We start from the raw sequence: 27,449 nt of genomic DNA, 5'->3' as shown, positions 1-27,449 counted from the left end.
TTTTTCTCTTTCTTTTATTGATCCAACTGTTAGCAAGCCTTTGGTCATTTGGTAGGTGGGGAAAAGCCTGGCACAATCCCAGGCACATCATCCCTGTTGGTGCCTTAGGCTACAGAAGATGCTGAGCCTTGCCCACGTTAGCTGAGCTGGCAGCCTTGTGGCTTCTCAGCTCATTGCTGCAGAATGCCACCTCTGTCACAGAGGCCTCAAGTCCTCCCTGGGAAATATTTGTGTCAGAAATGAGGCTGCAGAAAGCCTGACACATCCAGCAGCAAGTGATCCTGCTGCACTGATAATTCCTGCAGGAATCATTCCTGGCTCTTCGAGATGTGCTGTTCCCACATCTGGCCGTGGCAAGCACCTCAACCTGTCTGGGGATGTTATTTCTGGGTTCCTGCTTCCCAGGCTGGATGTGAGCAGCTGCATGTGGCCCAGCAACAGATCTGGGAGAGCAAATGATATCAGTCCTGATGGGAATTAAAATCATCTATCTTTTACAGGGCACAGCTGCTGTAGGGGTGCTGCTCCCCACACAGAAATGCTATGAAAACTGTTCCCCAATTCCCTCCTCGTGTCAGGCAAGGCAGACATGTTTTGTTAGGTATCTGTTTAGGGAATTCTTACACAGCCAGCAGCCTGGGAAAGCCTCAGTTGGTATCAATAATAGAAATAATTAAGAATTACGTGATGAGGGCTTACCAGGCATGTTCTAGCGTGCACCAGAGAAGCTGTCACACACACTCTCATCTCCCAAGGAGCTCTCTGCTTCCTGAATTATCCAGCTGCCCAGCAGATGGTGGTGTTATTTCAACTACTCTGCTCTGAGCTCCCTGGGAAGCAGCCAGGCTGCACGGAGCAGCATCGCAAAAGTTGGTTCAGGATTTCACAGCTCACACTATTTCATTTACAGGTTGTTTCCTGCAGCATCCTGATATTCCTTCTTGCAGAAATAAATGTTACTGATAAATATCAGCCTCCTGGTAGCCAATGGGGACTTACAAGAATGTTGAAGAGGGACTTTTTTCAAGGGAGGAGAGTGACAGGACAAGGGGGAATGGCTTCAGACTGCCAGAGGGCAGGGTTAGGTGGGATATTGGGAAGAAATTCATCCCTGGGAGGAGGTGAGGCCCTGGTACAGGTTGCCCAGAGAAGCTGTGTCTGCCCCATCCTTGGAAGTGTTCAAGGCCAGGTTGGATGAGGTTTGAAGCAATCAGGTCTAGATGAAGGTGTCCCTGCCCATGGCAGAGGGACTGGAACAAGATTCTATGATCTTTAAGCTGAACCTTCTGCCAGTTGTCTTGCATAAAATACTGGTGACATGAGAGACATCCCCTTCTCACTATCAGGAAGAAATTATTCTTTGAAAGGTCTCTTTCCCAGAAATTTCAATCAGCTACAAGCAGCATTTGAGCCATGGCCTTGTGGTGTCATTAACTCCTGCAGTTCCAGCCTTGTCCACAGCTTATGTGGGAAAACCCAATTACTCATCATCTTTACCAGCAATAAGCTGCTTCTTTCTTTTTCAGTTCTTGTAACATTTTATTCTGCTCTGCTTTCCCCCCCTCCTGAGCAGACACTTCATTAGATTTGCTGAGTCTTTTCCATCTCCTTTTCCCTCTGAGCTGCTGGCACATCTACAAACATCAGCTCCTCTCCTGGCTCTTTGGCTGCCATGGAGCAAGATTCCCCAAGGGAGAAGTGATCCCAGATCTGATGGTGTTTGTGCCTTTGGGTGGCAGAAGTGATCCCAGATCTGATGGTGTTTGTGTCTTTGGGTGGGGGCTAGAGAGGAGAAATAGCATTTTTAGGGTGGAGCCTCTCTCTACTCTCTTAAATTGTACTTAATCTTTTGCTAACTTTATTAAAAGCCATTGAAGCCTGACATGGTCAGTCCCCAGCTGGGAATGATCATCCAAAGGCACTTGGAAAAATGTCTATGTTGAATAATACTCAATAATAATTGATAATATTAAATAAGTTGTGACCTGACCAATATCTGGAGGCTCTCCAGAGGAGTGAAGAATGACATGTCTCAGTGCAGACTTCATGAGCTGCTGCACATATTTATTTAGCTGCTGTGGATCTTCATGAATACTTTATATGAACCCAAAGTCTGGAACATGGTGCAGGTAATTTTCCTGATGCCAGCAGGAGCAGAAATTTGTCATACCTATTTAGGTCTTGTGACTCTATATTAGAGTGCTAAGAAAGCAATAAATGATTATGAATATTGAATATTATGTAAAAAATATTTAGGAACAAACTTTTTTTTTTTTTTTTTTAATAATATTGCTCACCTGCAGCTTTCCTCAAGCTCTATCACTTAACCTGCAGCCAGGTTGCACAGAGCTAGCAGAATATTCCAGCCTCTGGAATTCTGGCCCTGGTGGGAATTCTCAGAAAAAAATCAGAATTTTGAGGCACCCACAGTGCAACTACAGCTGAAATTTGAGGGTGGGACCCAAAATTCTGTTTCAAGTGTGTTTCCTCAAACAGCACAGGCCATGCTGGCACTGCAGAGCTGTAGTTGCAGTTATCCCATCCACTCAGCCATGCACACTAAGGTATCAAAATGTGAGATACATGAGAAGGAGACTGCTCATGAGCACTAGAGTATAATTTTTATAATATAAGGCAATTTATATGTAAAATGTCTACAATCTCAAAAAAAGTGCCTTAAATGCAATATTCAAAATTCAGCAATAAAAATCCTGTATCTGACAATGATAAAACAGTGTATTAAAAACATGTCACTCAGAGAGGAGGTGTTCTTTGTGGGGGAAACAAGGTTTGTAATGTGGAGTTAAAGCGGTGACAGCAGCAGGATCAGTCATGCACAGCTGATCCCTTTCCCCTGCAGGGCCAGGATGGGAGCTTGGAGGTGCAGAAATATTTCACACTTCAGAGTTTTGCTGTGGGCACCAGACTCTCCACTGGGGCTGCTGCCAGGACTGTGGGTTTGTAGAATTGGACCTTACAGTAATAGGAAGTAGTTGCTGGTCAAGCAATAAATTCTTCTAAATTGGCTCAAATAGGAATAGTCTAGCAATTTCTTTCTTCTTTGTGTTCCAGGCCCCAAAGCACTTCATTTTCAAACAGTTAAAATAATTAATAAACTAATCAAGTCTTACCTAACCATCCTGGTTATAAATATTATGAGTATTACCTTTAAATCTTACATCCCCCTGGTCTTTTAGATGGCCTGTCACTGAACTTGATCTCTACACAGATGATCAGATTTCCTTGTAACCCAAAGATAAATAAATTAAGGAGATCTCTCAAAGCAGAGAATAGAAGCAGTTCTCTTACTTACAAAAAAAGCAGCTAAAAAAATTCACCAAAGAGAGTGGGAATAATGCATACCCTACATCCTTGAAACGAACTTTAGACAGCTGTAGAGGAACTGGGACATCTCAGTTGTACAGTACCAAGAACGGGGTCACAAGCTGGCTTTCATGGGAATTAGATCTTTATTTATCTTGTCTGTGCTTGATTAGAGCAGTGGGATGAAATGCAAGAAGTTTTCTAGTATGTTCTCTTCTTTCTCTTTTTTTTTTTTTTCCTCAGCTTAATCTATTTCCAAAGTAGTAAGATGGAAGGTTTAGATGCTGGAAAGCAACACTGCCATCAAGCAGTCCCAGTCACAGAACACATAAACATGGAATACAGTGTGCAATTTAACAGGATTATCACAAAGTATTACCCAAGATTTTGTTCTACTAAATGTTCACCCATCCTTTGTCAAGTATTTCTAATTACCAAGGTTTTAATGGTGATGTTTAACAGCCCCAGAACTCCAGGCTCTTTTAATATCTGCCACAACTGAGTTTTCAATTAACATAATTCTGTCCTTAATTTCCATCATCATAATTATCCTTCATTATAGCAACATTCTTAAATCAGACTCATCAAAGCAAAATTTTTCCTTGTTTAACTTGACTTGCATCTCAGACTGGGATTCCACCTCTCAAACTGTCATTTCACCCTATAGTCTCAATAAATGGAAAAAAAACACCAACCCACTTTGGTTTTCCCCATGCAGCAGTTGTTTTTTCGGTGTTGGGGACACACCATGATTTTTGTCTAAACTAAGAGTCAAGGGTTGAATGTTTATACAATTCTTGCAATAATAGCAGGGCAGTGCAAGATGGAACTCTGTGATATTTGCAACAGTCACTCACATCACAGCATGGCTGACCTTCAGAAAACCCAGCACATAACAAAAGAGTATTTGTAGTAGATAAGAGCCATCTCTCTGATAATTCACCTACCTTAGAGGAGCAATCCATTTGCTATGATATTAATTATATTTAAAAAATGCTGGGATACCAGTACGCCACAGCTCTTAATTTATTTAAATTTCTCATATGCGATTCATTTCCAATGTTTGCATTTGGAAAATGTGATCAGCCTACAAAGGGATTTCGATGTTCTCAGTGTCAGATCTTGCAGCCTGCACTGGCTGTGAGTGTGATGGCAAAGCAGGATGGAGTCTGTCTGCCTCCAAAAGAGGCTTTCAAGCCCACTGAAGCAGGTCACTGGAAGCAGTGGTGCCCTGCTGCCTGCAGTCACTCCCAGCCTCACCCTCAACTCATTGAAGTCCATTTTATTGCTGATTTTGTGAGAACAGACTCCAGCTCTCCATCCCTTACTTACAAAATCCCTTCTGCAGTGCTTCATCCAAGAAGTCAACTTCACAAATTCAGATCAGGAGGACTGCAAAACAAACTTAGCTGTGACAAGCAGGTCATGATCAAGGGCTGGGTGCTGTTTATTTGAGTACTTCTGTGGTATTTCCTCTCTTAAGCCTGTGTAGCCGCCTCAGCTTAGAAGGTTTCTAAATTAAACTAAAATAAAAGAAATACTACATCATAGAGAAAAATAACTGGCAATCTCACTTTATTTGATGGAGAAAAATAACTGGCAATCTCATTATCCTCTTCTGCCATTTCCCTGTGGGATGCTGTGTGGTGCAGGGAGATTGTGGGGTGTGAGCCAGCCCTGGTACCCAGCTGAGCCTGGGAGGGCCTCTACAATTTTGGACCCTTCTTGCCTTTCATTCAGGCAAACTGGAAAATTAGAGGAAACACGGACCCAGAGTGAAAACTGGACTTTGCTTATGGCAGTGTTTTCTAGCAAGGTGACTTGCAAAGCATAATTTTGGAACAGCATCTTTGTTCAGGACTGTAATAATGTGCGTGCTACATGCAAGCAGCAATTCTATATATACAGAGTGCAATATAAATTTATGAGATTTATAGATGCCTGTCTTTTCTTTTTGGCTGTGTGCTATGCACTAAAGAGATCTTCTTGCAGCTGCCTAAAATCTGTAGATAATAAAAGTATAGTCCACACTCAAATGCTAATTAATCTAGATCTTCTCTTTACATTTTATTAATTTTAATGCAGCTGATTAGTGGGCAAAAGACATGATTTATATAAAGGCTGCACTTAGCTCATTGCAAGAGGCTTAAGCTCTAAGCTGTAACATGGGAAGGAAGGAGCCTGGAAACATTTTCATTCTCTCTCTTCTGCATCCTTGCACTCTGCAGTCCAGTGTTGACTGCACAGTCTGGCCAGGAGGGCACAGAGTCATTCCTGTTCTTGGCCATACCTGATCTGGGTGATCATCCTGCACATTCCTGTTATTTCTGGTCTTGCTGTCCATCCTGCTCCATCCAGGCTGGAGTAAATGACCTCCAGATGTTCCCCCAACAGACATTTCTGGGTTCCCTTGGTCCTGCTGCTCAGGGGTACAAAGTCAGCCTGGATGGAATCACCTGTGAGCAGGGGACACTGCAGGGCCTGAGGTGCCTTACAGAACTTTTTAAGAGGTTATCTTGGGAACCTTGAACTCCTCAAGAGTTCATTTTGATTCATGTTTTCCTGGGAACTCTTCTGGGGGTGCAAATCTGGATCTGGTTCTTACTTTTACACGCCCTAAGTGCCTTTGATCCCAAACCTACAACTGATGTAAATGGGAGATGGTAGAAGCTGCTTATTTTAAAAACCACAACCCCTCCCCTACAAAAAAAAAACAAACCCAAAAACCCCCACAAAACAAATTAAAAAAAGGCACCATAAAATACATTTTCTGGCTGATAGTTGCCTTTTAAACAAAATTTTCTGTTTCACATAACAGTTCCTGAGCTGCTGACAATTCCAGAGTAGCAACCTGAGAGCAGTTTTGTTCTTCCTTTCTGCTAAAACTCCTCCTGTTGTCAGCAGTAGGATAATATTAGCACTGAAATCTACCTGTGCTGGATCAACATGATTTGATTTATAGTCTGTATGTAGCTACTTAATTCACAGCTATATAAGTAAATATTTTAAAAAATCCAGTACAGCAAATAAATATGTCAGAGTGGGAATAACTAAGATATTTTATGGAAATATCAATAATGTCATGAGTATGTGTGTGACACCAAAGAAATAAGCAATTACAAGGCATGGATTGAATACTACTACTGTAGTAGGAAAGCAGTTTGAAGCAAAGATGAGGATTTTTATTTCCTGGTGGCATTTTGAGAGCCAGGCCCCTTACAAAGTGGTCATCCTTAGCTCAATGCTGCTAAGAACTGTCAGGATTAAAGCAAATTTGTGCACAGAAAAGGGTAAGTAAATGCTTGTGCTTGATCTTACCTGTTTGTTTTCATGCAGTCCCAGTGAAACTGCTCTTTACATCCATAAATTTAATCAACATCATGACTGATAAACTCCTGTTGTGGCCCATTTAAAATCTTTAGAAATTATTGACTGGCTTAAATAATGAGAGGATGAAATAGCATTTACGTCTAACTGGTCTTTGGACTGGCTTTGTGGTGCAACACTTGCAATGTACGGGAATGTATAATTAAAAATTATCTACTGTGATTTAGAAATATTCACCGAAAATACTTTTACTCACACAATACTGTTCCTCTTCAATTTGGGTTTCTAGTGAAAACACATTGAATTTCAGGGGTGATCAAGAGAGGCAGCAGAAAGTATTGTCCCAAGCTCGAATAAATTCATAAACAAGTTTTATCTGTCCTGGATGAATTCTAGCTCTTGCAAAGCACAGCAGCACACTGCTCTGGTATGGCCCATCTGCCACTTCAGCACATTCTACCCAACATCTTCTGCAGGGAGGAAGCGAAAAAACAAGAAGCCATTCTTTGCTTAACCTCTGCTTGCAGGAGAATCTGTGTCTCCTAAAATGTTGGGCCCTGAGTGGGGAAAATATCCGAGTCAGCTGTGCTGGGAGCTGGCTGCATGGCAGGAGACTTCACAGCTGGAATTCCCATTTCATCTGCTGGGACTGAGCTCAGTGCACTTCATCCAAGCAGCAATCCAAGCCCCCTGAAGAGGCAGGCAGGCAAATTCTACCAGAAAATCAAAATTTGGCTGCGTGTGGAGAGTTGACTCTGGCTTGAGTTACCTTTATGAGCACAAGTGCATCTTTCAAATGCTGCAAGCACATATGGTAATGGCTGGCAATTAGGCATCCCCTGACAAGGGTATTTGTCTGCAAAGTCAACAAATACAGTATGATCACCCTTTGTCTAGGTAAAGAACAAAAATATTACAGTTTCTTATTTAAAATTATTTACTTTATCATTCATAAAAGTGTAATCGCACCATCATTTAATAAAATTTTATTGAAAGAGCCAGCAAGATCTCAACAAGAAATTTTATCTGTCCTTTGATTGCAATAACTTACAGGCCAAGCAGAAAACCACTAAAGAAAATGGAAAACATTCATCCTGTTCACTTTTCTATTAGCACAGGATTGTTTTGCCTTTTGTTTCACCAGTGTCCTGTCTAGACTAGTCTCCAGTGTTCCTATGAGACTTCTGAAATACTTTAGCAATAAAATAGATAGTGCTGTTAAAATTTTTTCTTTGCTATGTATTGACATTTGTCAGCCATTTTTCTCTTTTCTAATTGAGAAAAAGTGACTAAATGTAAACCCTAACCAATCTTTTTTTTTTTTTTTTTTGGGGGGGGGTGTGGCTTTTTTTATTAAATGCAATGAAAACAAAGATTTTTTTTTTTTTTAAGTCATACTAAAATTAGGATTTGGTTATGATCGTGATTGATAAAATTTAACAAGTTGCATTTACAACCTCCGAGCTACCCTGTCTAATGAATCATATTTTTGTTTTCTTTTAATCACATTTCTGTCATTGATAAGAAGCTGCCCTATAATGCTTGTGATCAAATCTGTTATTCATAGGCGTGTTTTCAGATGAAGCTGTAATAAAGAAATATTTTCAATGGAGCTTCCTTTAACAAAATATTAAATGCATTTTTGAAAATTAAATACAATATGAAGGAAAGCATGATAAAGGCAAATATGTCAACAGTCACGGGCTATGCAGTCCTGCCCTTGACTGACTGAGGGAAAGCTTTTCTGCTTTGGTAAATATTAAGAGTAGAATCTGAAAAACACTAATTAATGCGCACAGCCCCTATTGCCTCTCAGAAAGACATGACTTTTCAAGGTCACTTATCCATTTTCAATTATTCCATCTTTAGCCTTTAACAGGAGATTCACATCACCATGGTATTCAAGAAAAAATGGTGTGTCATGTATTAGGAGCTACTCTAATGAATGAAAAATCTAAATCCATTTTATTTAACTATTTAAAACCTTCCATTAGAGGAGCCTTGCCTGGAGTTTGTACAGGGGATCCAAAAATTCCTTGGATGGTGGGGAGGAAAAAGTGTAGTAATTTCCTCTGATAATGAATGCAGAACAGCCAATCTTCCTCTGACTCAAAAACACCTGGGCTCAAAGTGGGCTGTCATTGGAAAAAAAATCATAAATAAATTCTGATTTATCTATATACAGCAAAGAACAAATGCAATGCTTTAATAGCAAGAGCAGACTGAAGATAAGGGCTGTTGTTATGACCAACATCAGACTAAAAATGAGTGTTCCAGAATGGATTCCTTATTGGATGCAAAAACCACTCCCTGTCCTTCCCTGAGGAACTTAAGTTTGGTTGTTACTTTTTAAGGGAAAAAAATAACAAAAGACTATAAAGGCAATAAAAAAGCATCATACAATCTGACAGCAAGGCAAACAGAGAAGTCTGGATATGTACATCCCATTTTGCCTTGTATGCTGAAAACTGATACCAAGAAATACCACCAGCCTATACCTCTGCCCTCCCACTGCTCATCCTAATCTTACCTCAAAAAAAAAATAGTTATAAGAATACAGAGATTCCTGTCTGGAAACAGTGGGGAGCCAGCAATGAAGGGAAACACTGAGCTAAAAGTAGGATTTCATGATCAAGGAATATTTATATTATAATTAGCCCAAGAGGAAAAATGGGTTATGTGAGTAGCAGGAGGCATATTTTGTCCTGTGATACCAAAATTTCAATTCACCTCTGTGATGGAGGCTTACAAAATCGTGAGGTGGAAACGTGTTAAAACAAACTGTTCCATTTCCAGCTCTGCCACCAGCAGCACACAGGCTGAGCCACCCACTTCTCCTCTGTCTCAGCTTCCAGCTCTGAAAAGCAGGTTAATAACACCTATCTCCCAGAGAAGTCGTGAGCTTGCATTTTTCAGCCAGATTGGAGAGAGCCAGAAAACAGCTGAGGTAATTGACTGATAGTTGCAAAGCACTTTGAATGTAAATATCCAGTAGCCTGACTTTATTCAGGATTTCTTATCTTTAATTTCCCATTTACAAACATGTGGCACGCTTTTTTAGTTGCAAAAAGCATTTTTTAAGGGAGCTTGCAAGCAGTAGCATATCAGAAGATCTGAACAGGGTGGATTTGTTGTGCTTCTTTCAGGTTAACTGTTTGCAGCTTTTGCCAGTTTCAAAAGTGCAAGAAAACAAAGCTAAATGTCTATTTAGCTTTAAAAGCATTAGGAAGACTAAGAGCATGATGGTTTTATTCCCATCATCTTGGTGATTTGTCTTCTTTCCATTTCTGTCTTAATCTTGTGCTTTTATCCTTAATAGGTTTTTTAATCTGATGTTCAATTTCTTCCCATGCACCTCCAGAAAGAGAGTGAAAGGTGGGATCCAGAAAATCTGCTGGCACCATCTGCAACTCCTGCCACGTGGAATTGCTCCCAGGGAACATCTGTTCTTCCTCATGGATGTGCAGAAGTGGGTTCCTCCTCTTCTTCCCCCTTTTCTTTAGTCAAATGCTGACCCACGTGCTGTTTTTCCTGGATAGGCACCACACAGTCATGGTTATATTTATACAAGACCAGAGCTTGTGGATCAAAATAATTTCCTTTCTAGAGGCTGCTGTGTTTTTTGAAGGATGAAACAGTCCCTTTGGATGGTCTAGAACAAACGTTTAGGGGTTTAATGAAGAGACCAGGAAGGCTTTAATAGGGTCAAAGACCATTTTAAGTACCACACACTTGTGTGACCCTGGTTCACACATAAGGAAAGAGCAGTCAGCTGTAACAATATGCCTTGCCACACTGGAGTGTATTGAGTCCTCATCAAAGCTCCCATTTTCCACTGTGTTTCCAAGCTCCCAAAATCTAAAGTTCTACCAGCTGCCAGCATAAGCATTCAGCCTTAGATTTCAAATTGTGATGTAGGTTTTGCTAAATGGGAGTGCTTTTGAGACAATTGTGTTCCTGTTCCAGTAATCTCTGTAGCTGCTTGTTTCCATCAAACCCTTCCTCTGTGCTGGAGTGATTGCAGCATCTTCCAGTTCAGGAGCACTGCTACAGGCAGGCTGGCCAGAACTAGCTCTGGCATGCCTGAAATTCTGACTCCTGCTTCTGCATGTCACTTCTCATCTTATTTGGGCTTTAAGATGAGGGATCATTGTGCAGTGTTGTTTCAGAAGGCTTCAAAGCCATTGATCAAGAAATATGAATCCATCACTGTGTGTAATTGGGTGTGAACTGTCTTCATCCCACAACTGGCACTTTGGCAGCATCAGAAGGGATGCACTTTTACTGAAATAGTCATCATAGCAGGATCCTGTGTCTTGCTCACGCAGCTTTTACTAACTGAGAATGCAGAAGATAATTTGGCATCGCTGCTCAAAGCAGCTGGGGGCAAACCTTGAGCCTGCTGCACAGGCTCTCGTGGGCAAGTCTTCTCTGGCATTAAAATAAATGAATTTATGGTCCTAGAGTTGGGTAGCCAAGTTCTCTCCAAAACAAAATCACTGCACAGCAGTATCTAGAGCTGTCAACAGGAGAGTTTTCAAAGGGGTCTCAGTGAAGGCCCAGCTGTTGTCAGTCCCATCACAGTGGGTGAATAAATATTGGAGCTGGCCAACTGCTGGGAGGGAGAGAGGCTGCTCTGACAGGAACATTAGGTAGGAATCTGAAGTGGCTTCTTAAACAGGAAATGTTTCTGGTTTTCTGAGAAGTCCTGATGCACTCTTTTTTTCTGCTGTGTAAATTTTAATCCATTGTTTGACCCTCTTAGACACCCACTAGAAGCTCAGATGCTTGTCTCACACTTAACTCCCTCTTATGAGCTCTGTTCTGCTGGGCTGTCTGCAGAGGATGAGGGTAACCAGTGTGTAAACTCATATTATTCCCACTCTTTATTCCCTTTTTTGTCCCTCTTTGCATGTGAGAGTTGAGGAGGGATTGTATTTCTGAACTGTGCAGAGATCATCGCACTATTAGGTAGTACTACCAAAAGAATTAAAGAGAGCAAAAATGGATCAGAGATTGTTTTCAAAACACCTGATCATAGTCCACTGGCTCCCACCAGTCAACAGGATGTGCATGAGGAAATCCTGCACACAGATTACATCAGAAACAGGAACAGACTTTTGCTTTATAACCCAAGAGCTCTTATCAATATTTGATATTACTTTCACTTGGACTGTGTCTTTTTAAATGTACTTTACAATCTTTTGTAATGTGAATACAATCAAATAAGTAGAGACTGCTTCTTTGTAATTCTTGTTATTGCTTTGGACAAAATATTTCCAAAAAAAGCTCTGGCAGTGCATGGCAGGCTTCATAGAATAGAGGATTGCAATGGATTTGCTGACAGGCTCTTAGTTGGTGCAGCACTAGCCACCAGAGCTTTATCTGGGATTAAAGCTTCTGGAATTACTCATTAATTGGATTAATGAACTGTAATTCATCATGCATGTCAATCCTACTTTGCTCTAACTTCTGCTTTCACCCTCCTTGTAACATTCATCCAAAGGAAGACCTCTGTTCTGGGAAAGTTCAAGAACAATGTTAAGACGTCAGTGATTCATTTTAAATCCCTAATGTGATCAAAACCCCCTTTATTTCTTCTTGGAGTACCTCTATAACTTTTCATTATGTCATACTTGGAGCATTTCTTTAAAACTCCCCATTTCAGAGCTTAGGTCTGTTTGAGAATTTTTTTTAAGCTCTCAAGGCTGTAGAAGCATCTTTGCTGTTGTTTTTTAATTTTTTATTTTAAGAAATTAAACTACTTCAGGTGCTTAACTTAGATTTGTGTGTGTGTATGTGTTGTAATGCATTCTACTGAAAATATTTACTTAAGCAGAGACAGAAAGAAACACAGGTTGGAACTTCCAGTTGATTGTGGTTAAAAAGTCTTTGGAAAATATACTCTACTTTTTTTTTTTTCTCACTTTTTTTTTCCTGTGTGCTGATAAATAATCTAAAATATTAGCATATGTTTTTTATCTATTTTGCCTCAGATAAGATGTTTCATTTGCACCCTCAGAGGACACTTCATTGAATATACAGAATATATATTGCTCTATACTCTGAGACAGTAACATTAGCCTGCTCAGCTGTCAAAAGCTGAAAAACAGATTCTGCAGAGCTGTTAATAAATTGCCTTGGAGTCTGCTTACAGAAGAATATGTGCGTGGCAGGAAGTCAGAATCTGAAATGGAAATGTCTCTGAAGTTTGGGAGTTACCTGATCACACATCTTCCCCTTTGCTCTGTGGGTGTCCAAGCCCCCTGGCCTGAGCCAAGGAAGGGTGAGGAGCTCTCAGCTTTCACATCTTGCTGTGGAGAAAGGGATGTTTCATCTGCATATCCCAGCCTCTCTCAGTTTTCAGCAGCTCCTGAGGGACTGGAGCTATCTATTCCCATTTATTTGCAGAGGGGAAGTCAAACATGGTCCCAGCAATGGTTTAATGTGCCTGTGCTTCCTGTGCAGAGCACTTGCAGCGCTCGCCCTGCCCAACAGAACTCAGAATAGACTGAGGAGTGAAATGAAAAGAGATTCTGCTGTTTCATGTCAAGGAGATCTTTCTCTGCTCCTGTGCTGGGGGAAGGATGCTTTGATGGGAACCTCACTGAGGTGCACAGCAAAGCTCCTGTGCAGGAGAGTGTTGATACTGGACACAAAATGAGTACACATTGGTGAGTTCAAGGGAGAAAAAGAGCTAATTTTATTTCTAACTTTGTAATGTATAGAATTCCAAAAGTGACAGTAGATTGGAGGATGAAATTACCACCTCTCCAACCTCACTGGTCAAACCAACAGTCCATCAGTTCTCTCCTCTCACAAAGAAGAATGCAAAACAATCATTATTTACAAGAACAGTGCGTGAGAACTCCAGTAGGAATATGTAAACATTATCAGATGGCTAAAGAAGTTTTATGAGAACTTTAAAACTTTCCAAAGAACTGTAAAAGAAAACACTTTTAAAAATCAGGGTAACAGGAGAGCAGAGATGAAGCAGCTCAAGCTCGGAACGTGACTCTCTCCTTCAGGGAGGGCAGCCCTGGCACGCAGAGCAGGAATCAGCCAGCCTGGTTGCACCCAAACTCTGACATGATCATATTCCCTGCCACCAAGGCAAGGACCTAGCCCAGCCAAGGAAGAAGAGTGGGGGAAATGATATCAAAATGACATTTTCCCATGTGCTCTTCTCTTAGTCTGGGGGAACTGAGCTAATGAAATACCAACATGTTTCTATGAGCGAATGCATTACTTAACATCATAAGAGAAATATCTTTTATAAGGAAAGGTAATATCCCTTATTAAACCAACTAATATAATTAGAAAACAGAGAGACTTTAAAGCCAGAGTCGCTTTGTTTGTCTGACAAGAAGAACAAAATTCAGCTTAATGTAGGCTAGACACGAGAGCTCATAATTCAAGCTAATTGTGTTAATCACTTTGTGGCAGAGAAGGGAGCTGGCACATCAGTGCAGGGAGGGCTGATAGCAGGGGCAAAGCGACCATGACCTTATTTTGGGAGTAATATGAAGGTGCTAAGTGTTGCAGAGTGGGTGAGAGGAAGATTGTAATGTACTGCATAACCAGAGCTTTTGTGAATTTTTATTAACCAGTCACCTTCTAAGATTTAGTTCCTGTCTTGTCTTTTGAAGTTACTTTTCTGGTGTTTTCCTTTCCTGAGGATCAACTCTGAGAAATTAAAGATGGAGCATGTGCTTGGAGGAAATGCTCTTCCACTGGCAGAACAGAATTGAGATTTATATGTCATCTCTGCTTTCTAACAGGACTGTTCACTGTCTTTTACCCCCAGAAGTTTCCCTTGTTTTGTACACAGACTCAGGGTGGGATTCACATCACTGAAATTTAGCTAATTTGTATAGGAGAGCCATCACCCAATCAGTTATGGGAAAAAACACTCCTCCAGAGCAAAATTCACATCACCCACCTTCAGGAGAGGCTGCTACTGGATTAGCATAATGTATTTGACAGAAAACCCTGGTAATTCAATAGCTGTCATGTCATCAACAGCATCCTACAAAGGGAAATGACTGAGGGATCCCCCCAGGGATGGAAACCATTGGGATTATCCATCCTAAAATACTCCTGATGTTTCAGATGTATTTTTAGGATGGGTTGGATCAGCCTTTAGAGGCGGTGAAACAGAGCACCGAGATAAGAAGCTTTAACCATCTGCCTTCCCCAGGTTTAATTATTTCACTGTTTGAAAATAGGGCTTACCAAAATATTATTCATCCCCAGAATTCACAGAGGCTGCACAAGACAGAAGCAGTTTTCTTCAGAGAGATCAGCTTGTTATTTGAATCTGGCCCTTGCTGTTAATAGTAGAATATGAAAGATTAAATCTAAAGGTAACGTTTGCACTTAAAAAAAAAAAAAACAAACAACCTTAGAATAATTAAAATGATTGGGTTGAGAGGCCAGTTGATTCTTCTGCTTTCAGGACACTTGGAAAACTTAGCACTGCTCTGAGGCTTCTCAGCACGGGCTAAAGACAGGAATTAACTCAGCCAGTGGGATCTCTTAAATATAAAAGACTTCTCCATTAAGTAGGGAGATTTTTTCTTTTCTTCACTGCAGATGCACACTGAGATGGTAACAGGTAGACACTCGTGTGTCGTGGACAATGAAGATGAAAGAGAAAGCTCAGGGCTCTTGGAAGAACCAGCCTCCTGCCATGGAGGTTTCCTGAAGGGGAATTCCTGCACCCATGCCAGCAGTGACCTTGTCCATGGAGCTGCTGACTCGAGGCTTCAATCACTCAAGGCAAAACCTTCTCCCTCAACCTCAAATTTAGAGCAATTTGCACGAAGTTTAACAGAGCTCAGGCCCTGGAGCAAAACAACAAGCAAGCACTGTGTAGAGATGGCACTGCACAGATTAACACTCCAGAGGAACATGATGCTGAATGGAAATTGCATTTCTGGCTTTAATTTCCTTAGGTGACAAACAGGGCTGTAAACTCCATGTCTTGAACCACAATGCTGGCACATCTCCATCCCACCTGGAAGTGTCCCCTCCACTGAAACCCTCATTCAGTGTGACGCCCTGGATATTGAAATAATCTCTACAGATTGTCTTTTTCTTTATTCAGAGCAGACTATGAAGTTTTTCTTACACAATATACTCTGTATCTTGTGATCAATCCCAGTGGTTTTGCTGTCCAAAGCATTGATCTCATCCTGCTCCTGGATCACCTCTGCTCAGATTTGTTCTGTGCTTCACAGAGCCGTGATTCCCATTGCCAGGCACTGCTCCGAGCCAATAACACTTTCCTTGTGTTCCAGGATGTAGACTGAGGCAAAAGGCTGTTTTTTCTGAAAAAACCCACATCTTCCACCATTATGGAGCTCTTCTTCAACAAAGCTGACACTGAATTTCTAACCACTCCAAAACCACATTTACAAAGGGATTTTTCTGGAGCTTTTATAATTCTGTGGGGTAAGAGAGAAAAAAACCCCAATGTTTTATGCATATAAATTAATTTCCAGAAGCACAGATTATGTTGCATTATTATTTTATTAACAATTAATGACTGGATCACCCTACAAGGAAGATGACAGTCTCTGCAGAACTGCAAAAAATACATGAGCCTAGCAAATAGAATGTAATACAGCACAAAATAAATTATGATATGTAGTTTTACCAAAACATGAATGCCACAATATTAAAGAAAAGGTTTATTACAGATAATTGCTTGCTCTGTTTATGCTGTTTCTGTAGAATTTGGATAAGCAGTTTAAGTTACAGAGATTTATAACTGTTTCCCTGAAGATGTATGAAACTGAAAAAATTGTAAGCCTTTTTAATCCACCTATAAATCATTTTATACATTTAATTTCTTCTGTATACATTTCATGGGTTCATATATATAATACAACTGAAAACTGCTACGTGCTTTCAGATGAACTAGCTTTTGCACTTCTTTTCACCTCTTTATCATTCCTTTATGTATTCACTTCAAGTAGAATATATTAAAATTCCCACCGGTTACTTAATATTAAGTATTTAATGGCTGTATAATTCTATACTTAAAAATATTTTTGTATGGATGTCAGTGGTGAGTATTGCATATGTTTCTCCTCAAAAAGACTTGGGATGTGTTGATTACTTTGGAAACCTGAGTACTGATGGGGGAGCCCCAGACTGGCAAGGCTGGCTGCAAGACAAGTGCCAAAAACTGGAGAAGGCTCTGGGGAGACCAAAGAGACCTTTCCAGTGCCTTGAGGGGCTCCAAGAGAGCTGGAGAGGGGCTTTGCACAAGGACATGGAGTGCCAGGAGAAGGGGGAATAGCCTTAGGCTGAAGGAGGGCAGGGTTGGATGGGATGTTAGGAAGAATTCATCCCAGGAGGGCGGTGAGGCCTGGCACAGGCTGCCCACAGAAGCTGTGGATGCTCCATCCCTAAAAGCATTCAGTGCCAATTTGAACAGGACAATCTGAGGTGTCCCTGCCCGTGGCAGCAGGGATAATTATCACTGGATAATTATCAAAGCATTCTGGGATTCCATGGCTCAAAGGGAAACCCCAGCTGGGACCCAGCACTCTTGGATCAAGCCAAAATCTTCTACATTGTCCCACCTCTGATTCCTGCCCTCAAGACAAGCCCTGGTGAGCTGGGCTCACCACTCAAAGACTCTCCTGTTCCAATCCATTTCCCCTCTTCACAAGGTATAGCAAAATCCCTCATTTGCTATCAAGAATCAATGCATTTCACAGAAAAAATTGGCAGCACCAAGTCTCTGACTCCTGCCCTTGGTAGCTCCAGCTGAGATGTCTCCTCCCCTCTCCTTGTCACACCCACTCGGCCAGACCCCTTCCCAAAAAGTTTTTGCTCTAATTTCAGTGGTAGCAGGGAAGATAAGTTCTGAAATCCCCTAAAGAGTTTCCTGAAATGTGTTAGTCTGAAGTGTGACTGTGTCAATTCTAAAGTGACATGATATTGTTCACTCCTGGTTGTTTTGGGTGCTTATTTGCAACAGTGGATTATTATGTACATTTTTTCTATGTGAGAACTGATTTCTGAACCCCTCCCCTCCCCAAAAAAAAAAAAAATCAAAACCCCAAAAAACACCCACTGAGGAAGAGAAATTAAAAATGTCCTTTTAGCATAACATTCTGCAGATAGGACAAACACATATAGGAAAATTTAGGTTTATTTTATTTGCATTTTATATAATAATAGCAGAAGAAGTCTGACTTCAGACATATAAAATGCTTGGTTAAATGGCTTGATTATATAGTACTTTTAAAATATATTCTCTTGACTGGTGTCTTGAACTGAGCAGCTTGTCAGTGATTAATCAAGATGATATTTAAAATGCAAATAATTGGATTGGCTGTTAAAAATTGGGATTTCATTCCATTGGGAAGGAATTCTTGGGAAGGACTTCAGAAATGTGGAGATCTGATCATCGAGGTTCCCTAAGTATAATTAGAATTTGAAAAAAAATTAGAGACAGAGTAGACACAGACAGACAAAGTGTCCATTTTCCCTAAATGTTCTGTAGAGGAAATCCAAAGAGAAAACAACGGCTAGGGGAAACTTAGCACAGCTTCTACATGAGAAAACAGGTGGGGACATAATTTCCTTTATTATTCAAAAAGAACTTCTGTTTTCACTGAGCAAGGGAAAATTTAATCTTAACTGTGAAGAGCCCTGGTATTGTGGCTGCAGCCATGGCACTGAGGAAAGGAGCATGGATTGTCCCTTGCCACTTGACTTTCAGGTCAAGTTCCATGAAGTGTCTGAGCACCTCCTTCACACTGAACTTCCTCTCACAATTCTCTTGCTCCTTTTGTAGTTTTCCTTTTTTTTTTTTTTTTTTTTTTTTTGACTTGTGTGTATGTGTCTGTGGTTTGGGTGGTGCGTGCAGTATGCAAACCTAATAATGAAAGATTATTTCTAATCTCTGCCCTGCAACTCCCCACAGTTTGCTCCAGGACACATCTTCCAACTGGACCACTAGGATTTCCATTTTCTTCTACCCTCCAGTGAACTCAGAGTCCTTGTAGGCTGTTTAATGATTTTTCAAAAGGCTTAACAAGGTTATTGCCAATAAAGTGCTTATATCTCAGAGGACTGAGAAAAAAAAAATGCAGTTTAAGACATGGAATTTTACAAAATGGTTTTAGAGAAGAATCCTCCAAACTTTGCTTTTAGGTATCTGGGACATATATTTTGATGATCTGCAACTACTATCAATGTGCTGCTATTTTAAACACAACAGAGCTTCAGTTATAGATTACTTACTGGTTTTTTAAATGGTAGTTGAGAAGTTCAAAGCTATTTTATTACTACTGAGAAATTTATCTGTAGGGACATTAGAATAAAAAGTACTTATTTCTTCATGACTAAAATTGCACTATTGTGGGGTATCAGTTTGCATTTTAAAGCTGCAAATTCATGAAATTTTATTATGTTTATAGTTGTCATCAAAATATGAAAAGGAACATTAATATTTTCAAATTTAATTTTTCCTGGATTTTAATTTCATTGCTTATTATCAGAGAGATTTACAGATTTTTTTTCTTCTTACTATCTCTGACTTAACAAAGTTTACGTTTGAAAAAAAAATATATGCACAGTACTAAATAGATTTTTCTAGTTAATCATTTTGCCATTTCTTTTCATAGGCAAATATTTTATTGAGCAGATGGGACTCTAATACTCCAGTATCAGAGAACATATGTAAAATATAAGATACCTTGTTCACACTGGTATGAGAGAAGCCTGTTTTGTCCTGCAGTTTTGAAGCCTTGACTGAGATGCAAGATAAGAAATGTAACATGGTAGATTTACATTTATTTGTCTCAGAGCTGAAGGTGAGAAGAGCAGCTGAAGTAAGAAGATGCTACAACAAAATGAACTTTTGGCTAGATCTCAAAATGTTTATGTTTTACAGTTTAGGCTTGTTCTGCTTCTTAATAAAATGAACAGAATAAACTGAGAAATGGTGAAAAATTACCTGCACTGCTTGTTTCCTGCTCTGTGTCACTGGAGGATCCCCCATGAGATTCACTGCCCATTTAGGGTGAATTTCTCTTGGTGGACATGACCACCAAAATCCAAGTTCAGGAAGAAATCTCTCTTTTACCTCTAAGTCAGGCACTTTTCATCCCTGCCTATCCCACTCTTTTGTTGCCTGAATTATTTTGGGCTGTATTTTAGCTCTGCCAAGAGAACAGCAGCTCCAAAATCATGAAACATTTTCACACAGGGCAGCTTAGCCCTCCATGTATTTCTTATGGATTTTGCTTCTTGTCATTTTTTCGTACAAAAGCAGGCAGCAGACCCAGTTTCCCAAAAGAATGGTTTGCTGTGTTTGCTAACCTTGAGAGAGGGAAACAGTTAATTCAGATGTGCTCATTTAGATGATCTTTTTACCAGTCCTTGTGGGAAGACAGAGAATTACTTGCAGATATTAAAATCTCAAAAATGCGACTGAGGTGCTACCTTAATAGAAGTTAGACCTTATAAATATTCCATGTGCCTGAGATTGTATATTACATTTCTGCAATTTTCTTTCTGCTATTATCTATTTTTATTATGAGCTTTATTCCATCAGCAGTGCTGATAACTTCAGTAAAAAGTTTATTTAGAAAAACAAATCCAGAAAGGTTTTCACTGTAGACTGCTAGGGAATTTTTGGACTGCCAGTCATTCTTATTTCCAGTTGGGATTTATTGCCTGTTTGTCACTTGTAGTCTACAGATTATACTTATCAATAAAGACCTGTTTTTTTTTTTTTTTTAATTACAGCTTATGCATGTTAAGGATTATTTTTCATTCACCTGCATCATCAGACAAGTTAATTTCTGAATATCCAACACCTCTAGTTTGTCAGCTCTTGGCATGGCATGACACCCCTGCTGCCATCCTTGAGGGGTTTTTATATGAAGTATAAATTTATGTTTAATAAATTATGTTAGTGTCACACTCATGGATCTGTGACTGAAGGTGCAAATGTGAGCAAATTGTGCAGGGAGGTTTGGTTCTCACAAATTCCTTATGATTAACATGGTTTGGAGTCCAACTTAAAAAGAAGAAAAATGTGGTTGATTTCTGAGTTTCAAGAGTTCTTTTTCCATGATCAATCTGCTGGACTGTGCTCCAGGGAGGGAAGCTAAATAGAGAAATAATTTACCTCTTGTAAAAGCTGATCCAGGACCTTTCTGCTTACCTGCCTACATGGGTTAGAGCAGGCACACAGCAAGGAGGAGGCATTTGCACGGGGCCACATCCTCCATATGGGGTTCAGACACACTAAATAAATAATACATCCCTTCCTAATGTCTCAGCAGGATGATCTTTCACCCTCTGGCTCTGGTCTCCGGGAAGACATTGTAGTTCCAGTTACAGTCATGCACTTCTAATTTTTGAAAAGGTTAACACAGTTTTATCTTTAATAGCTGCTTGATCATTGCAGAAGCTAACAAGTCATGTTGGAAACATTAGTCAGGGAGACAGGGGAATATATCTGGATGTCTCACACAATTATAAGGAGGGTTATTCTCCTGCTGTTATCACTGCATTACCATGGCTGGTATTGAAATGACATATTTATTAGGGAAGAGTACATGGGGTTCAAGAAGCTTTGGGTGTTTGCCAGCAGTGGAGTGTTTGCCTCTCCTCTCCTCCATCTGGTCATCTTCTTCTCCAAACCATCTTGTGAAAATAGCCAGGCTATTGCTGCTCCTCTTACGTTCCAGGATTTCACGCTGGCACTTTCACTGAAGGGCATCCCCATGTTCTGTGCCACAGTAATTTGATTAAATGGCAGAATGCTGTTAGGCGGAGAGAGTCAAATAAAACAGCATATTATTTTAAAATGTACTTAATTAAGCATATGCAAGTTTGTGTCAAATGTCTTTGAAAAATGAAATATAATACAAATGTATTGTTCATTTAAAAAATCTTGTGCTTTTTCCCTACATCTTCTCTCTGACCAGCTCCAGCAAAGCTCTCTGTTTGCCAGGAATAAGTAAAATCCCTGAATCTTTCCTGCTTTGGTGCTCCATCTTGGGAGAGATTAATTTCAGGAGCTGGAGTCCCATGAGAACTGGAGTCATGGGACAGGTCAAGGAGCATAAGCAAAATCAGTGGCCTCTCCTGTGGTTTCAGCCACAAATCCACTCATTCCAACAACTCAGACTAAGAAATGTTATCATTCTTCCTGTGCTTTAAGTAACTACGCACTCTGGGAAAAAGGTAGGTGGGTGCAAATTTGTTTAAGTTGCTTTTTCACTGGAAAATAAAAACTGTATTGACTTAGGGATCAGCACAGAGATATAATGTCATTTGGCAGCCACCCATGACTGTGGCTTATTTCTAGTGATGTATTGCTGTGTTTGCTTTAGTTCATAAAATACTTTGCAAATATGGATGACAAACAAAACTGTATTTATTTTAATTGCAAAATATATTATTATACTTTTTTGTATATTACATGTGAATATGTAAATAATAAATCTACATATTACCAAATATGTAATAATAATAATAATATACCTACATATTACTAAATATGTAATAATAATATATCTATAATACTATATCAATACATATGATAATAATTATCTATCTATCTCTCTATATACATCAATATCTACATTGTAGAGAGAAACAGATGTGGACATTGATATCATTATAGATCTAAATATCCATATGGATATTCCCAAAAGCATTTTGTGTTTAAGGAATGAGTAGTCTAATTCAAATAAAACTAGCAACATCTGCAGATATTAACAAGGTTGCTCAGGTAAGTTTTAATAAAGAAGTAACAAAAATTGTAAAATTCATTGATTTAGAGAATGCACACACTGCAAGTAGGGCATGAAGAAATACTCAGTGCAACAAGATTGACATTTACCCAAAATAACTACACTTTAAATAGGCTAATATCACAGCACCTTTTGTAACAATTTTCACTAAAATAGTATTTTAGTGGTAGTATTTGCTGCTGATTTCACACTGAACCACTTCAGATTGCATTTAGGCTGTTTTAAATTTTAAAGCTGTGGCTGCCCCATCCCTGGGAGTGTCCAAGGCCAGGTTGGATGGGGCTTGGAGCAGCCTGGGGCAGTGGAAGGTGTCCCTGCCCATGGCAGGGAAGTCAGAAGGAGATGAGCTTTAAGTTCACTTCCACCCCAAGCCATTCCATGATTCCATGTTTTCAGTGGCTTAGTGTTACTGCTTGAAGGTGAATTATTTGCTGTAATTGCCTAAAGATTCTGTATTGCCTTCAAGTGGGGAAAGGAAAAACTAATGAAGTTGTACAATTAGAGTAATCATAGCTAATAATTAAATAAGGCTGGAAATTACATCTATGGAGCTGTTCTGCATTTTTTATTTTTTTAATGCCCTAATTTTAATGACTTTGCTGAGTGTTAAGAGCAGAAGCTTTAGAGAAATTGGATGTTCCCCATCAAGAGCTGATGACCAGAGATTGTGCAACATCCCAAAATAATTAAAATTCTAGCTGAAAGCCCAGCCCACATTCATTGTAATGTAACAACATTTTGATGCAGTTACTGCAATAACATTTTGATTTTTACATGTGTCATGTGAAAGTATTTTGGAGTTAGAAAAAGCAAAAGGGGCAGAAATAGAAATAGAGTCTTTAGGCTTGCACAGTTCAGGAGCTCTCTGACCTGTGCTGTGGGTGTGCAAACCCTGGCATCCTTTCTTGTGCACACCTTCTGGTGAGCAGGGAGGGTACTTGGGATATCTAGAGCAGTAAAGAGGGAAGAAATATCTTAACTAAAACTTGTTAGATCAACACCACAAGCTGGGAGGGAAATGCTTTGGCTGGGGGCAAGTCTGTAATGATTGTGGGCAATAGAGCACCAGTTTGGCCACACCAAGTTCCAGAGAAAAGAAGACAGAACTGATTTTTTTTATCATTTTGAGCTAAAGATTATTTTATTTTTTCCCTAGCTAGAGCACTCTCTCAATTTTCTTTATTTAGACTGTTTGCACTCACATATTTTCTTGTGTTGGAATTCTCTGCTGCTTAATGTAAACACTGGGCAACATCTCAGTTATTTTATCAGGAGTGTTGCACTAAACATGAATGTGTCAACACATGAATAAACCTAGAAAAATTCAAAATAATTGGACAAGTAGCTTCTACTGCAGCCTTCAGTTGACTAAACTAATAGCAAATGAGAATGCCATGATGGAAATATTGAGCCATGCAGTGCAGAAAACACATATACCCTGACATCAAATTACAATAGTGAAGCAAAACCTGACTCCAGGAGAAGGATAAAATTGTGACAAGCTTTGATTATAATCCACCATCTAAATCCAAGTTTGTGTCCCCCAGTTTTAACCTCACTTTCACAAAAAAAACCCTCAAAAAACAACAACAACAACAAAAAAAAAAAAAACCCAAAACAAAACAAAAAAACCCCAAAAACCTAACAAACCACCCAGCCTGCAAAATACAGAACTGGTGTAAATTAAATAAGTGTCTGCTTTTGCCTTTCAACCAGGAAAAGATGCTGCAGGTATCAAAGCTCTGGACTCACCTGGAATTTCTACCAAAGAACAAAACCACTGTGGAGCAGCTCACAGTCTGGGAAGAGCATCTCAAAAACTCTCTGAGCCTTGTAAAACTGTCATTTAAAGGCTCCTTCAACCTGGGAAGTTTAAAAAAAATCAGAAAAAAAACCAAAACCAACTAAACAGAAGATGGGAACAAACTTCCAACAGATGTAGCTGTCATTTAAAATTAAAGCAAAAAGCTGTGGTACAAAAGCTTACGATGTGTGCAATCACCCTTGTTTCTAGCAAAGCAAAAAGCAGCAATGTCTCCCAAAATATATCCATTAAAAAACAAGAAACCAAGTGCACCAACAGCAATGAAATCAAGGCACTGAGTAGAAGAGCTCCACAATCTGTCCACACATGCATTCTACAGGCACCTCAAAGCCCTGTCCTCAAGAACCAATAATCCCTCCAAGAAGTGATTTACTTTCCTTGCCACAAAACAAGCTAAAACACAAAGCCATAAATTCTCCTGCTAAAAAGAATAAAACATACCTGTCCTAAAAAGTGGGAGGAATAGGGAGGAGGAGTGGTTGACAAAACCCAGAGCATTGTGCCTTGAGCCTGGGCAGGGGAGCGCTGCTGGAGGCCTTGACTTGGGATCAAATGCCTATGAAAGAAGGAGGGAAGATGGTTGTTTTAGGAAAAAAGACCCATTTCAAATAAAACAGCTATCATATCCAACACAAATTAGTGGTGCTTCAAAAATAAAAAGCTCCCTGCTAACCTGGAAATAAAGAAATCCTCCCAAACTCATCTGTGCCGTGTCCAAACTGCGCTTGTGGCCCCTCAGCCAGAGGTGTGGATGGGACAGAAAACACCTCGTGTTTCCAGAGCCTTTTTCAGCTTCTGGGATCAGAGAGGATTGGGGGAATAGGTGATTGTACACCCAAAGTGGGAATAATTTCTTTCAGGTGAAAGAAGCTTACTGTCATAGCCAAAATCCACTTTTACTCAAGTAGCAGCAAGCTGTCTATGTATATGAAAAAAGAAAAAAAGGCATCATGGAAATATGTCTAAATTCCTGTGTATTTTACTTAATGAATAAAGAAAAAAATTTAGTCACATTTTTATTTCTGAAATTATGCCTTTCCCATTCTACATAAATGTCTTTAAACCACCCTTCTGTGTTGTTTCACCTAATACCTTAACACTTGCATACAAGGAAACATCATTTTCAGATTACTGCTTCTGCCACACACATTATAATTACTTCCCAAGGGAATGAAATCCTAATTTTTAACAGCCAATCCAATTATTTGCATTTTAAATATCATCTTGATTAATCACTGACAAGCTGCTTGGTACGAGACACTAGTCAAGTGAATATATTTTAAAAGTACTATATAATCAAGCCATTTAACCAAGCATTTTATATGTCTCAGGACAAAACAAACCTCTGTCAATAAAATTACAAGGCATATCACAATCTACAACAGATGCTTTATTGAATTCTTTAAATATATTACTCCATTAGCATCAGTTCATGTCAGTGTGACACGTCAGGTGAAGGCTTCTTAAATGAACACCAGATAAAGGATGAACCTGTTGCAGCAATAGATTTACTGTTATGGATTTAAGAGGCCTCTGCTGTATTCCCATTACTTTATTACCATTTAGCACATTCTAATTAAAAATAAAAAGACTTCTTCCCTTCGCCTCCTTCCCTTGTGCATTGAGAAGTGATTTAATTCTACGGAGAAAGAGCAAACGACAGATCAAAAGAAAATGTTAGACTATAAATTACCTGCTTCTCTGGACATATGGACTATTCATTAAGTATGAGGTTGAATGTTAGTTAAATTGCTTGGCTGTCAGATATGTTAATTCAACCGAGCCATTTTCTACATCGTGTGCGACATTCCCTCGCTGTGATTTAGGGAATTGCTTCTCAACTAGAAGCTCTGGTTCCCAGAGACTCTCCAGCCACATCTTTGCTGGTGTGACAAGGAGTGGCACTGCCCACAAGGCCAGGCAGGTGTCTGCTCCACCACTACCACCCAAAACCTGATATTCACTTAATTAACCTGAGAAGTTAAGCAAGCAATCTCAGTGGATGAATAGCTAGGGAAAAAAAAAAATTGCTAGGAACAGAAATGACAGCAGTACAGATTTGTCCTTCTAGGGGAAAAGCTCGAGTTTCCTTTATGGAAATGAAATGCTGAGCTCCCCATGTTTCAAAGTGTCCACATCTCTACAGACAGCTTGTGAACGGCAGGGCAAGGCAGGCCCATTGCACTCACAACAGAAATGGAGTTGCAGAAAAAAGCTATGTTGTTGACAGCCTAGAAGTGTGTTAATGGGAGAGTGGGTAGCTCATGCCTTTTGGTACACTTGGGGGGGTTGTGTAAAGGATCTACATTAGCACTACTAAATTTTATTATTTAATTAAAACCTCCCACAGACTTTTTTGTATTTATGCAAATTTTTGAGAGTGGAAAATTTGTTATTATGAATGAAAGTCCTGAATCCTCATTGTTGGATTTTAATTTTAAATGTTGATGGCTTTTAACATTCATAAAAATAGTAATAAGAAAATTTGCACTGGATAGATCCTGGCAAAACCCTGCCAGAACCAGCTTGGCCTTAGCAGAGCTGAGTGAATGCAATTTAGCATTCTCCAGAAACCCTTTGCTCCTCCCAGGCTTCCTTTCAGCAGAGACTTGCCAAATTGTTTTGAACTGCTTGGTTATTCCTGACTTAGATAAACACCCTGTAGGAAATTACATTAGTACTAGTTCACACTGGGAAACCCTTATGACCCCTTTTCATTATTACCACTCCTATCATTGTTCACATCATGAATAAAGATGTGGGGCATTGCTCCTGGAAATACTAAAAGGAAATACTATTGCTAAAAGGCTGCATTTTTTAAGTTACCTTTGCCTTGCTGGAAGGGAAGAGGTGGTGTCAAGGCAGGTTGTCTGCAAGAGCTTCACATCTGCCAAAGTGAGCTGATGCAGTGAACCTCCAAAAAGCAAGGCTGAGAAACTTAGATACGTCTTTAGACAAGGGGTTTGTTTTCTTTGGCATCATTTAAAGGTTACCTAGTCTCAGGTTAAAACTTTTCCCAGCCATTGGACAGGGACAGATTAAGAAAGCTGAAGTTTAATCACAGGCTGGCATTGCACTTCAAAATGGTTTTTGCTGGATGAGTTTCCAACTCAAAGAGCACATGGTTAAAATTTATTTGGGACATTTTCCTACACAGTTAATTTACCAAAAGGAAA

The 27,449-nt window shown here is 39.7% G+C and overlaps 1 long non-coding RNA gene across 1 annotated transcript; it reads left to right on the top strand.

The window, feature by feature from the left end:
* Positions 1-22: 22 nt before the first annotated feature.
* LOC146766872 (uncharacterized) lies at positions 23-22,152 on the top strand. Its single transcript, XR_014956493.1, has 3 exons — positions 23-9,598; positions 10,013-10,120; positions 15,247-22,152. It is a non-coding gene; the product is annotated as an uncharacterized LOC146766872 (long non-coding RNA).
* Positions 22,153-27,449: the final 5,297 nt, after the last annotated feature.

The sequence above is a fragment of the Lonchura striata genome, chromosome 7, assembly GCF_050655825.1.
Source record: "Lonchura striata isolate lonStrDom1 chromosome 7, ASM5065582v1, whole genome shotgun sequence".
In the NCBI taxonomy this organism is placed as follows: domain Eukaryota; kingdom Metazoa; phylum Chordata; class Aves; order Passeriformes; family Estrildidae; genus Lonchura; species Lonchura striata.
Note: the sequence above shows the minus strand (reverse complement) of the source record. Positions and strands in the feature narration are given on the sequence as shown.